The 13142-nt window shown below is 40.6% G+C and overlaps 2 long non-coding RNA genes across 2 annotated transcripts; both read right to left on the bottom strand.

Moving 5' to 3' along the window:
* Positions 1 to 510: 510 nt before the first annotated feature.
* On the bottom strand, positions 511 to 4882 carry LOC115271268. The gene is made up of 6 exons (XR_003899874.1): positions 4807 to 4882; positions 4169 to 4210; positions 3542 to 3583; positions 3291 to 3326; positions 1888 to 1917; positions 511 to 1127 (listed from the first exon to the last, which is right to left on the bottom strand). It is a non-coding gene; the product is annotated as an uncharacterized LOC115271268 (long non-coding RNA).
* Positions 4883 to 5331: 449 nt separating this feature from the next.
* Positions 5332 to 12937, bottom strand: LOC115271265. The gene is made up of 5 exons (XR_003899871.1): positions 12908 to 12937; positions 11099 to 11143; positions 10361 to 10393; positions 7158 to 7202; positions 5332 to 5372 (listed from the first exon to the last, which is right to left on the bottom strand). It is a non-coding gene; the product is annotated as an uncharacterized LOC115271265 (long non-coding RNA).
* Positions 12938 to 13142: the final 205 nt, after the last annotated feature.

Genomic DNA, 13142 nt, shown 5'->3' on the forward strand with positions numbered 1-13142 from the left:
TGAAACTTTGTTTCCTTGAAATCCTTGCCAGTCAAAGATGACGTTTCTCTGGGACTATGTCTGCTGCACTGCGATACTATTTTATGGATCTCAATATCATTCTTGAAATTAAATTTGACAATAAATCAGGTCTCGTAGTTTAGGCAAAATACTTGCTGAAAGAGAGCTGACACAGAGATACTAGCAGTTTCAGTAGCCGGAGTAATTCTCAAACATTCCCAGAGTGGGTGGTTTTCATCAGTTCCAAGGTTATTAGCCTTCCAGAGCCTCTTCTGGGCTACACTCCCTACACTAAAGCTCTAGGTGGAGTGTACCTAGATCTGTGGTTTTCAACCTGTGGTCCACAGACTATGTCTAAGATTTCCAAAGGTGAAAAAAGGTTGAAAACCGCTGGTCGAGACACATGGTGATCTATTCTAAGTATCAGAATGTCTGCCTTCAGTGGCCTTTTGTGGAAGAGGTGGAATATCCAAAAGTTTCACTGCAATAAGAAATTTCTGCATTGCAAGATTTACACTTCACTCTAGTTTAATTACTATAATAGATTAAGAGTAATATTCCAACACTGCTTTTCTGTTCCATTGAGGCTTTTTTATAAAAAAATGACAGGATTGGCTTTATTTTACGTAATGACAAGTGAGAGCCTTCAGCTTGCACACATGACAATCTGCTGTTATTTTTTCCCTGGGTTAATAGTCATGTGGTTCCAGATATCTTCTGAGTGGTTGGATTCACAACTAGATCAGATTCAAATCAGGTATTCATCACGTCAGTTAGAAATAAAAATTCATATAGTTAGGGCACAATATCTCCTTTTCAAATGATGCCTAAAATACTGAAAAATAAACCGGCATATACTGTAAACTAAAAAAGGTAGAACTAATCAAAAGCTTGGCATATTAGCCATACATAATGACATTACAACAAACCAACAAATTATATATTCAACTTTGATTACAATTTTGTACAAAAAATTAATCTGTTATTACAGAATACACTTCGTGGTCTCCAGTCACGTATTCAGATGTTCATATAAACCACTTGGGCACAACTGAAGAGGTGGCAAAGGCACTCAAAACACTGAATAGCACCAAAAGGCTAGGGCTGGACTGTTTCCCAGCAGAGCTCTACAAAGAACAGAAAGACATGTTATTCATTCTCAGAAACAGCCAGGCAATGAGGAACAATTTGATAAATCTGAGGCAAAGAATAATTTTATTCATTGTGATTCTCAAAGCATGGTAAATTCCAGATAACTGTACTACTTATCTGTTCTCATTAATAAATGTTTACTGTGTGGTTTGGGTAGAAGTACTGGCTAGCTAGTATGTTACATAAATAACTTTATGTGGTGGGGTAAACAAAAAATACTGTATGGGAGGAATGTGTGTGACAGTTAGCCTTTTTGGCTTGTCTGCAGAACTCAGAATCTGCGCATCAAATTCAGACTTGGTTTAAGGAGGTGCATGCCAGAGATTCCTGTAGAGTTGTGCTCATTTATGCTGGGTTTCAATGGGGTGCCGTGTTCAGTTACCTGGTACTGAAAAGGAAATACTGGTGGTCCTTTAAAGGCAGAGGATTCTGAATAATGAAATATTCCAATTATTAGACCTAATCTAAATAATAACCACGCATTCAGTTTCTAAGTGGCAGGCTGAATCGAAGCAATACAGTGGAAATTCAGTATTTTGTATACTTCTATTCAAATTTGATGAGACTATTATACTTCACTATAATGTCCAATATTCTCAGATAGTTGTATGGACTAAAGGAACTCTGATAGATCCCCCATATCACAAACAGACCTAATCAAAGTTATATTCATATTTTCAATGTAAGCTGCATATTGGAAGAAAACAGTAAAAGCTATAAGGGAAGAGTGCTTACTATTTGGCCGCCGTCTGAGGAATGTGAGCCCTGTTAAAAAAAAAATGGAAACAGTTATTTCCCCCCACATGTAAAATGGTTTTTAATTTCTGGTATGAGGGTTTGACTCTCTACTCTGAGAAAGTGGATTGAAACTGCTGTAATCTCAAAGACAAAGTTGCATGAACATAAAACGTGACAAAATGGAGCAGTGAATCAGGCTCACCTACTTTATCTAAAAATCCTTGCTAAATGGAATGAAAGAACATTTATTTTGCTTCCTTTCATTCAGCTACCTTACATTACACACAGGCCTGGTGTCCATAATTCAAGAAGGATGTTGAAAAACTTTGAGAGGGTTCAGAGAAGAGGCATGAGACTGGTTAAAAGATTAGAAAATATGCCTTACAGTGAAAGACTTGAGGAGCTCAATATCTATTTAGTTTATCAATGACTTGATCACAATCTGTAAGTACCTACACGAAGAACAGAAATTTCAAAACTGAGGGATTTTCAGTCTAGCAGACAAAAAGTATAAAAAAAGTATAATGTATTAAAAAAAAAAAACCTCTGTGATTATAGGTCTGTGAGGAAAAGCAACCTAAAATTTATTTGTGCTGGCCCTCTGCACTGGTTTGAATTCCACCATTACATGAGCCAACTACTGTGAGCTATGTGGTCTTAATACAGCACAAAAGTCTGCTACAGTAAGATTAAAAACCCAAGTATTTTTAAAATAGCAGCCACTATTTCTTTTTTTGCAAGGAGACCAAGCTATTTCATTCTGGTTAATGAAAAAGGAAGTTGTTGTTGAATGACTCTAAATTTTCTGTCAGATGTGATTCCTTATATGGGATTACTATAGTGTCATTATGGTTTGAAATTGAAGGAAGTCTTCAATGAAGTATCCCATGTCACAACTAAATAGGTGCCATTCAAACAACAACCATGCCTCAGAGTATCGTCTCATGAGTTTGCTGCAGCCTCTGTACTTAAGGCACTTAGACTGATACCAGGAATATAAAGTTCTAACCACAACTCTATTAGTTACATGAAAAGATGGTGCCTACAGACTGAGCATGCAGACCTGGAGTGTGCCTGCATCATAAATGAGACCCTCTGGTGATTATGCATGACTAGTTTGAGAGAGAGAGAGAAACTACATTATGCTCCACATGTGTTGATTTATTGAGTGGCAGAATAGATTAAAACTGTAATGGCTCCCCATTGTGATGTGCAGCATTTGTGCTACTACTCCATTGCAGAGTAGGAACATCCAGTATTCTAATGTATTTTTTATCCAGAGTAAAGTAATTCTTGAACATATTTCTCACATCAGAACTGACAGACCTAATCCAAACGATATCTATGTTTTCACTTTACTGGAAGAAAGTGGTAAATACTATGGGGAAAACAGGACTTACGTCTCCACCAGACTGCTTTCCTCCTGAAGGTAATCCCTGTAAAAAGGTACAAACCAGTTATTTTAGTGTAAAAGTGTTTTTAACTATAGTTCAGTTTGAGGAACAGATATTTACTTTATTTGTACTTTCCTGCTTAATGGAATGAAAACAAAAAACAGGAGAGTGAAAATACTATTGTGTTTCCCTTCATTCCACAACCCTATCTTAGAACAACACACTAAAGTAGAGTGAGAAACCTAAAGTAGTCTTACCTGGCCACTGGAAGTGTTGTTGAATGAGATAAATGCTCCACCCTTTAAAGAAACCAGAAATGAGTCAATTTCTTGTGAAGAGACTTGATTAAGTGCCATACTTCATTCAGGGTAAAAAAAGAGAGAAGACCCCAGTCTGTGCTTAACTGCTTAGTGAAGTGTAGGGTAAGCAGAAAATGCAGAGTCTCTTTCCTATTACTTCACTCGAGCAATTTACACTATGCAGTCTTTACATGAAGGTTCTTTGAAAAATTAAATTCAGTGGATGTTGATCCGTTTACACCACAACAGGAGGAGAAATGAATGTTTGTTTTTCTGTTGAAAGTAGCCAAAATGAAAGACAGCTCATGTCCTGCGATGGAGTAAATATAATGATTAGACAGGCTTTTATCAGCTGTGGAAGTATGAAGGATGGAGATTCTAAGGAAGATGAGATAACTCATGTAGGAGTTTAGATCTGATCAGAAGGTGACATTCCAAATCAGATCATCATCAAATAACTTCAATCTCTATGTAACCATGTTCACTGTACACCACAAGTGGAGGTAATTTCTGAAACTTGAACATTCATTCACTAGGAAGCATTTTGGGAGGAGATTTTAAATTCAGTAGAGAATGTGTTATTACCTGGACATTGGCACTACTGCTGTTTGTGCTAGAGGATTCATTCTGTAAAGAAAACAAAAATGAGTAATTTCCCTGTGAGAACAATTATACCACCATAATTTTACTGGAAGTTTTCCCCAAAAATGTAGTACTATACGGGCTTAGAGGCCAGATTTGCACTCTTGTTTGCCAATAGTGCATATTGGGTTCTCCATGCATATACACACATAACATTCTATCTAGAATGCACTTGTAGCAGGAAGTGCTCTGTCTCCACTGGATGGATCTGCCTCTGAGCTCTTCAGGTCACTAACAATATTTATTCTGTTCTGAGGGTTCATCACATAAAAGAGACTCTGAATACTACTCTCTTGGCATATATCACCTTGGGTCTTTTATCCTGAAAAACTACTACTTGCCAGGAGACATCTTATGGAAACAGGTGAATATGGTCCAGTGACCTTGTACCCCTGTCTTTAGCCACTAATTTAGGTGACAGCTAGGGGGTGGAATATTCACAGCTCTGAACATCATAAGTTTTGCCAGCATATGTGGTAGTGTAGACATAGCCTTAGCGTATGTCTACCCTTAAAACTGCTAGCATTACAACAGCTTTACTCAGACAAAATTCTGGGAAAAAATGACAGGCGTTGCTTTACCTGTCCATTGTAACTGCTTCTGCTTAGAGCATGAGATGTATCCTGTGAAAAGACAATTAAATGAGCTAGTAACCCAAGAAAAATTTGACATGTACACTCAGGCACAATGCCTCATTTTGGGCTATATTTTTATTTGTTCTGATATCCAGAGACCTTTTGGCCTATAAATTAAATGGTATAATACATAAGTATAATATAAATGCTTATTTGTACATAATTTCCAGGTCCACACCCCCCATGTTTGTTGAGTGCAACAACTGTACAGCGTTCCTGAGCACTGCTTGGATGAAATAATTCTATTCCAGTTTAATGTCCACTAATTTCAGTATGTCCCAATTCTGCAAGATGAATGGAAACTGAGGGTGTCCCGAACCCCAGCGCAAGACCTTACAAGATCAGGTCTTCTCCTAAAAACGAACTCTCTTTACAGTAAAATTACTCTTCAAATATATAAACCAAGTGTTCATTTTCTTAGAGACATACTAGAGCAAATACCCTAAATATGATGAAGAAAGTGTGCTTACCCGGGCAACGATAACCTTGTTGCCTGCACAATTGGATGAACTCTGTGAAAGAAAACAGAAGACAGTTATTGTCTTGTAGAAGTAACAAGATGGTCCATTCACCTACACAAAGGTAAAATTCCCTGGGACAGATTCTGCCTAGATTTACCCTGGCTTCCATTAGGTGAAAGCCCAGGAGCAGAGCCCTAATGGGGTAAATGCAGCCAGAGGAGAACTTTTTTTTTTTTAAATGGCATATATGTAGTTTTAAATGAATGCTAACTCTGGGTGACACAAGAGCTCGAGGTGCCCATGTGCATATGGAGGGTGAGTTCTCAGGGAAGTATTCAGTCAGAGTACATGGGTTTGAGTACTATATGATTACTAAAAATTGAAGTATTATATATTTTGAACAACTGTGCAGCAGCATTAAAAGCTGGTTGAAGGGGGTCAATACAGATCAAATAGCTTCAGTCTTTATATAAATGATCAAATGAACAGTAAAAAACCCATACACTATTGGCCCAGATCTTTGATGTTGAAGCGTTCAGTTAGTAGGAAGCACCTCAGCACAAGGACTTCAATACTATGGAGAAAGAAAGAGCTTACTTGACCACTAACTTGATACATAGAGAAGTGACACAGGGTGGCCTGCCCCATAGCACCCACTCCTGACCTAGTATGGTACTGCAGGCAATCTGTGCCTCAGTTTCCCTTTCCCCAGGACATGTTAAGAACTCCACAAGTTCAAAGAGTGTAAGGCAAAATTCCCTTGCTGGGATTTTATTTTACTAAATTAAAATAAACTTGAAATAAAGTCTCACTCCTTGGCTGTAGGGCTACGCAGCCCTACTGCTTAGAGCCTACAGTCTCAGAGAGTTCCTGTCCCATAGGGTAGCGTCTCTCTGTGAGCATCTCCCTACAGCTTGGCCCTGATAGCCTTTTATCCAACTCAGCTTCTTATTATTCAATTATATGCCTAGGTAGGCTCCTTCCCATTGAAATTAGCTCTTTGAGAGGATTCTGGGGCCAGGCTTCCCATGAAGGGGCCAGCACCTTATGACAAGGAGTCAACCTGGAAAGACACCAATTATTTATGTGTTAAAGAACTTATTTAAATAGAATAAAGTTACAGAAATTTGCTCCTCTTGTGCAATGAAAGCATAGGAGATTGTGTACCGTGGGCCTGGTTCTTTACTGCCTTGTATCTTGGCTAGTTGTTTATATTGCTGTAAAATAGATTCCAAATGAATCTGAAATCTTACCATTCTGATCTGTTAGCATTGTACATTCTTTGAACAATGTGCAAAACAGGGAGGACCAGGCACAAATTTTTCTCCTGTTATTCACTCATCTTAGGCTAATGAAAGGCTTCCTAGAGTTGCAGGGAGGTATCATTGAAAATGACAGTAAAATGGACACTGGTGCATTTTGAGCCAAAATTCTTTACTGGCATAAATTGGTGTAGCTTCACTGAAAGCTTTTTAATGAGGGTTTCATTTGACCATGATTAAATAAATGTTAAAGATCACATAATACAAGTGTTATCACATACATAATAGTTTAGAAATTCCAATATTAATTCAAATATTTTCATGAGTTTTTATTTGGGATTTAGAGACATTCCCTTTGGTGTTTTCAATGAAAACACTGCAGCACTGTGCTAGTGCCGGAGGAAAAAAGTGGCAGTATCTAGAAACAGAAGTGACCCTGGCTAGTAGTTTTCACAGCTGAATGAAAGGTGAAAATTAGGAGAGCATACATAGAATGACAAGTAAATTAGTGCTCATGTACTAAGAGGCAAGTTGGGACAAAAACTTAGACACACTGGAGAAAAAAAGTACTCACCTGATCACAATCACGGTTACTGCTGCCTGAATTACTTTGTGAACCCTGTAAAGACACCTGAAATCAGTTATTTCCTCATAAAATGGATTGCTTAAATACAATGGACTAGATCTTGGGGCCTGTAGCTTGGAAATTAAGGTCACACAAATAGAAAGCTTTGGTAGTATAAAGAGTCCCTAAAGTCTAAGGTTTGTGATAAGGAGTAAAATGAGACCTTAACAAGCAAAATGAAGAGCTATTTATGTGGCTACTGCCATTGCTCTGTGAGGACAATGATCCAGTCTTCAAAGTAAACCAAAAATAAATTATTTCTTAGTAAAAGGGATTGGTTCACTATGATTTTATTAAGGAAAAGAACCCTATTGATATTTATTTAGGGGAAGGATGGATTAGGGAAATGGTGAATACTGCAGACTTGATTATGTGACTTAAATGTAAACTGAAAATAGTAAAAAGGTAAATACTGGGGAGCAATAAACATCCCTTTTTAAATGCTCCACACTGCACTCAGATGCCCAATATTGAACAGTCTCCACAGAAAGTATCATTTTTCAGTAAAAATTCTGTTTAAGTAGATGGCATTAAAAACGGAGCACTCCATGTCCTTCTATTGCATTAATATAGTGAATGACCATAAGTTTGTCACATGGGAACTCGGAAGCTTCAAGGAGGGTAATTTTAATGAATGGTCTGAAGTGAAGGTTCCAAGATGGTCAACATTCATCCATGAGGAGGAACTCTGATCTACAATAGTAATGTGAGTTTTGGCATTTCAAGGAGATAATGGTTTATACCTGGGTCAGACAGCAAGATGACTTTTCTAACTATAGGGAAATACAAAATGTATAACAAAGAATGGGTGAAATCCTGGCCCCACTGAGGTCAATGGAAGTTTTGCCACTGACTTCATTGAGCCCAGGATTTTATGTTCTTACCTTATAGTTTGGTTACTGGCAGAGACACTGATTTTATAGCTCATTACAACAATTTGTAACCTAACTCTCCTTTGTTCTAGGACTGCAGAGGTGTTAACTGCCCACTTTGTCTTATGCTTAACAGTCTGTTCCACCTTGTATTTAGCTGTGACATTGTTTACCCGCTCTAAAGAAGAGCTCCGTGAAGCTCAAGTTTCTTCCACCAACAGAAATTGGTCCAGTAAAAGATATTACATCATCCACCTTGTCTCTCTAGTAGCAAATAATATAATTCAACTTCTAATTTTCTATATAACTTCATCCTTCAACAAAAATTCCCACTCAACAGCTAATGGATAAAATGCAAATTACAGTGAAGTGTTCCAGTACCAAGAGGCACGTTGGAATAAATTTCCATGCGGTAAGTGGAGCTTAAAAGGGTGCAGCACAGGTCAGTCGGGGTGGTGAGTGCAAGGGAGTAGACCTGCACAAGTAGTTCCTGCCAGGGGACAGCAGAAGTCCCATGCTGCCTGGAACAAACCTCAATAGAGAGCTGCAGGCCAGCTCCAGAGAGAAAGCAGAACGCCTGCCCATGGGAGAAGGAGTTGAGTTCCTGGACCCCTCTCAGTTGAGGGCATGTTGTGAATTGACAGCTGGGCCCACATTGGGCCTCCAAAGAGACTGAATGTTGTATAGGGTTACCATAATCCAGCAAGCAAAAAAGAGGACGGGAGGAACCCCGCCCCTGTCTTGCCCTAGCCCCGCCCCTGCCCCTCCCACTTCCCCCCCCTCAGAACCCCCAACCCTCCCCCCGCTCCTTGTCCCCTGACTGCCCCCTCCTGGGACCCCTGCCCCTAATTGCCCCGCAGGACTCCACCCCCTACCTAAGCCTCCCTGTTCCTTGTCCCCTAACTGCCCCCTCCTAAGACCCCCCCCCAAATGCCCCCCAGGACCCTACCCCCTACCTGTACCCTGACTGCCCAAAACCTTATCCACACCCCCAGAAAGCCCCCCCCGAACTCCTGACTCCCCCCGTCTCTTGACTGCCCCCTCCAAAACCTCCCTGCCCCTTCTCCGACCCCCTGGCCCCCTTGTTGTTGGCCTTTCTTCACCTAATGTCTCGGTGAACTTGCTCAGGAACTGCCTGAGCCGCTGGGCAGCAGCGGGGGAGGAGCTCCAGACTGCCGTAGCCGATCTGCGATGCAGGGAGGGAGTGATCTCAGCTGCAGGGGGAGGAGGAGCCCTCTCTGGCTGAGTGTCGGAGCCCCATGTAAGTGACACCGGCCGGCCGGCAGCACTGTTAGCCACGCGTGCTCTGCATGGGGGGGGGGGGGGAGTGGAGTCCGGACATTTACAAATTCCCCCCGGACGCTATTTTTAGCTTAAAAAGCCGGACATGTCCGGGGGAATCCGGACGAATGGTAACCCTAATTGTTGTAGGAAGTGATCCAGGGAACAGGGATCGTGATACTTTTGCCCAGGCTGCATGCCTGAACTGACAGTTCCAGGGCTCCAGGTTAGAATCTGGTGGAGCGAGAGAGCCTGGGTTCCCCTAATGCTAACCACAGACATGAGCCACAAGGGGAACTGTGAGCTAGTGCTCCCGCCGCTACAGGACACAACCCACTCCCAATATGGGGCCCTGGAATTCTCTGTCTTTGCTAATGTTCTATTCTCTGGTCACTTGTCTTTCAGTTCTCTAGTGCTGAGGAGCTGCTTCTTCACCAGCACCCAGCACAGTGAGGGTCCCTCTCTTCTTGTGCTTAACACGAGTTTCAAAATATAAAAATACTGTTGGGTATGGCTTTAGTGTAGTCACGATGACAGGGAGCCAGGGGCCAGAGACACAGCTAAGTTTGGGTTTGGGTCCAGCAGAAGGGGCCAAACTCACTGCCTCAAAGGGGTAACGTTGGTGTTGGGGAGGGGGATCACTGTGAAAGGATCCCCCACACCTCCTCCTACAGGTGGGAGAGGGGGGATGATCTGGATCTACAGTTTAATTAAATTAAAAAGAAACTGCCAAGTAAGTTAGGTGTTCTTCAAATTTTGCCCTAAATCATTTAGGCACTTTAGTGACAAGTCAAATTCTCTAAAGTTATGTAGGGGTGTGTGTGCTTTTTTTTTTTTTTTTAAACTAAATCTAATGAGGTTTGTACATACTTTTCAGAGAAATTGTTTGCAGGATTGTTCCACCGTTTGAGAACAAGAAATTAAATTTATGACAACACATTCCATTACTAAGAACCAGTTTAAGGCAAACCTTAAAAACAATGGAGAAAGGTTACTCACCTGGTGGCAGGGATTGCTGTCGTATGAAGTACCCTGTGTAAAAAGACACCCAAATCATTCATTTCCTTGCAAACAACTTCTCTTTCCTCCTGAAGCTTCTAGTCTCAGTCTGTCTTTTTCATTATTAACTCCACTATATTCTTTTACCTAGTTTCGCTATCACTACTTTGACCTCATATTTGACTCCCTTTTTCTCCTCACATAGCCAGGTTCTCACTATTCAATACAGAGTTACTGAGCCTGAGCTCATTTCAAGTGTGCACATGGGGAAATGAAATTCCAACGAAGGGTTGTCTTTGACCAGGAAACTACTAAGTCAACTCTCATTCTTGAGGAGTCAGCCTGAGAGAGTATCTCGGATTGTAGTTGTGTTAAATGAAGCAACATTTAGTTGAGAAATATTCACACATGGCTGTGCTTGTTTGTGATTTAGGAGGAGTAGAGGATCCGAATTCAGGTACTTATGAACTATATGGTTAATGATTATTCTCAAAATGGATGGGTCATTAACTGTACCTATTATTTATATACTAGTGTCTAACTGAGGCCATTCCTGTTCAGTACAGTAGCCAAGGTCAGTCTCTCTGGTTCTCTGCACTGTATAATTTCAGGCACAACAATGGAAACAAAAAGCTCCTACTTCAGTTAATGGGCACAATCCAATTTATAACAAAATGTTTTAATACTAAGTAGCAAATTGAGACAAATCTTCACATATAGAGGAGGAAAGGGACTTACGTCTCCACAACCCGTACTGACACTGGAGGAAGCCGATCCACCCTGCTGGGAAAAAAAAATCCCAACAATTTATTTTCATTGTAGAAATGATGTTTCAAGAAGATAAATATACAGAATTCTGTCTGAAGGAGAGAAGCACCAGAGGATAGTAAGTTCTCCAACTTACCTCCCTTTATCTTGCCATCCTACACTATGGAAAGATTTACCTTTCAAAATTAAAGTGAAGAAGGTACTTATACATTTAGGGCCTGATCCAATGTCCACTGAAGTCAATGGAAAGTCTCATTGACTGCAATGGGGTTTGGACCTGGGATAAAATTTTCCGAAGCACTTGAGTGACTTAGGAAACTAACTCCCATTTTCAAAAGAGACTCAGGTTACTGTAAGAGCTTAAATCTCATTGAAAGTCAATGGGATTTGGGCTCTTAAGTGTCTAAATAATTCTTGAAAATGTGAGTCAGGGTCCTAAGTCACTCAGATGACTGAAAATTCTACCCCTGGCCCTTGGTTGTGAATACACTGAAAACAGATATTACTCTTCGAAGTATGCAAGTCCACACATATAGAATGTATGTGAGAGAGAGAAGGAGAGAGAGCACACGCATGTGACTAAATATGAATCGCAAACACAGCAAATCTATAGCAGCTTGCTACAGATTTGCAGTATTTGTAATTTGTATTTAGTAACAAGGTGTTCTCCACCACCACTCCTCTGGCACGTGTGTAGTTAAGGTCTAACCAAAGGTGAAGCCAACACTGATTTTCAGTGGGGTTTAGGGTACTGGATTCACTTCCCAAGCCACAAGCTGCAGTGACTATAGAGTGTCATTAAAGTGTTCATATCTTACTGACCCATGTTAAACCCTGCTGGAGGACTAAAACGTACCTAGTTCTCATTGATGTAGTCTCCTTTCAGTCAGGACTATGTTAACGTGCTCTAGATACCTTTTAGAGCAGTGGTTCTCAACCCATGGTCCTTGAGCCGCTTGTGGCCCAGTCAGCACACAGCTGCGGCCCATGTGACATCCTCTGGGCGATATATACATGCTATATACATACATATATGGCATGTGAATGCAGCCCACAACACACAGAGAGCTGCAAAGCGGCCCACAATGGTAAATAGGTTGAGAACCACTGATCTAGAGTGCGCCAGAAGGGCCAACGTGGAAAAGTTAGCTTGCAACAGTTTTAGAGCACTCTACAGTTAACTCCTCTCCAGTCCACATATACACTTCAGGGACCAGCTTCACATGCCCTGGTGCAGACTCCAGGGGCCAAGTAGGTTATTCACGGGACCAGACTTTTTTTTTTTTTTTTCCCCCTGCTCTGCACCACTTGCCCCAAAGCTCACCAGCTATCACTGCTCTTCTGGTGAAAATGCATTACTAGATCTTTGAATGCCATTCAACAGGAAGAAACAAGAAGCCAAGGAAGTCATGTTTGACAGAGACAAATAAGGCCAAATTCTTTGGTGATATAAATTGTCATAGCACTATTCACTTCAATAGAGTGGTGCCAATTTACTCCAGTAGAGAATTTGGCCCATAGATTTTGACATAATTTCAGGGCACTAGTGAAGAAGAGTGCAGTGATTTGCCTATGTTGTGACGGTTCTAGTTTGGACCAGTTGCAAACAGCATTTCTGCATTCTGTATCCCCTGCCATCAGCCCTCTCTCTATATTAACCTAGAGTAATTTAACCCTGCAACAACAAATTATACCAAAACTAAAGGACATAATCCAAACAGTAGGGAAGCGATTGATTACTCAGAAGATAACTAAGAGCGAGGAGAATAGGTTGCTTACTTGGCTGCCCTGTGAGAAAGTGGACTGACCCTGCAAAGGAAGCAGAAGCCATTTATTTCATTGTAAAAAAAAAAAAAAAAAAAAAAAAAAAGAAGCATATTTAAATACTCTACTATTTGTGCAAGGGATGTCTATTGGTATTTTCCTAGTTGTGAAAGGAAAGGAACAGGTGGAAAACACTGTATTAGTGACCTTTGACTCCACTCCACTGATTTAATATGGGACCTGCAGAAGT

The sequence above is a fragment of the Terrapene carolina genome, unplaced genomic scaffold, assembly GCF_002925995.2.
Source record: "Terrapene carolina triunguis isolate 2854851 unplaced genomic scaffold, T_m_triunguis-2.0 Scaffold211, whole genome shotgun sequence".
Lineage (NCBI taxonomy): Eukaryota > Metazoa > Chordata > Testudines > Emydidae > Terrapene > Terrapene triunguis.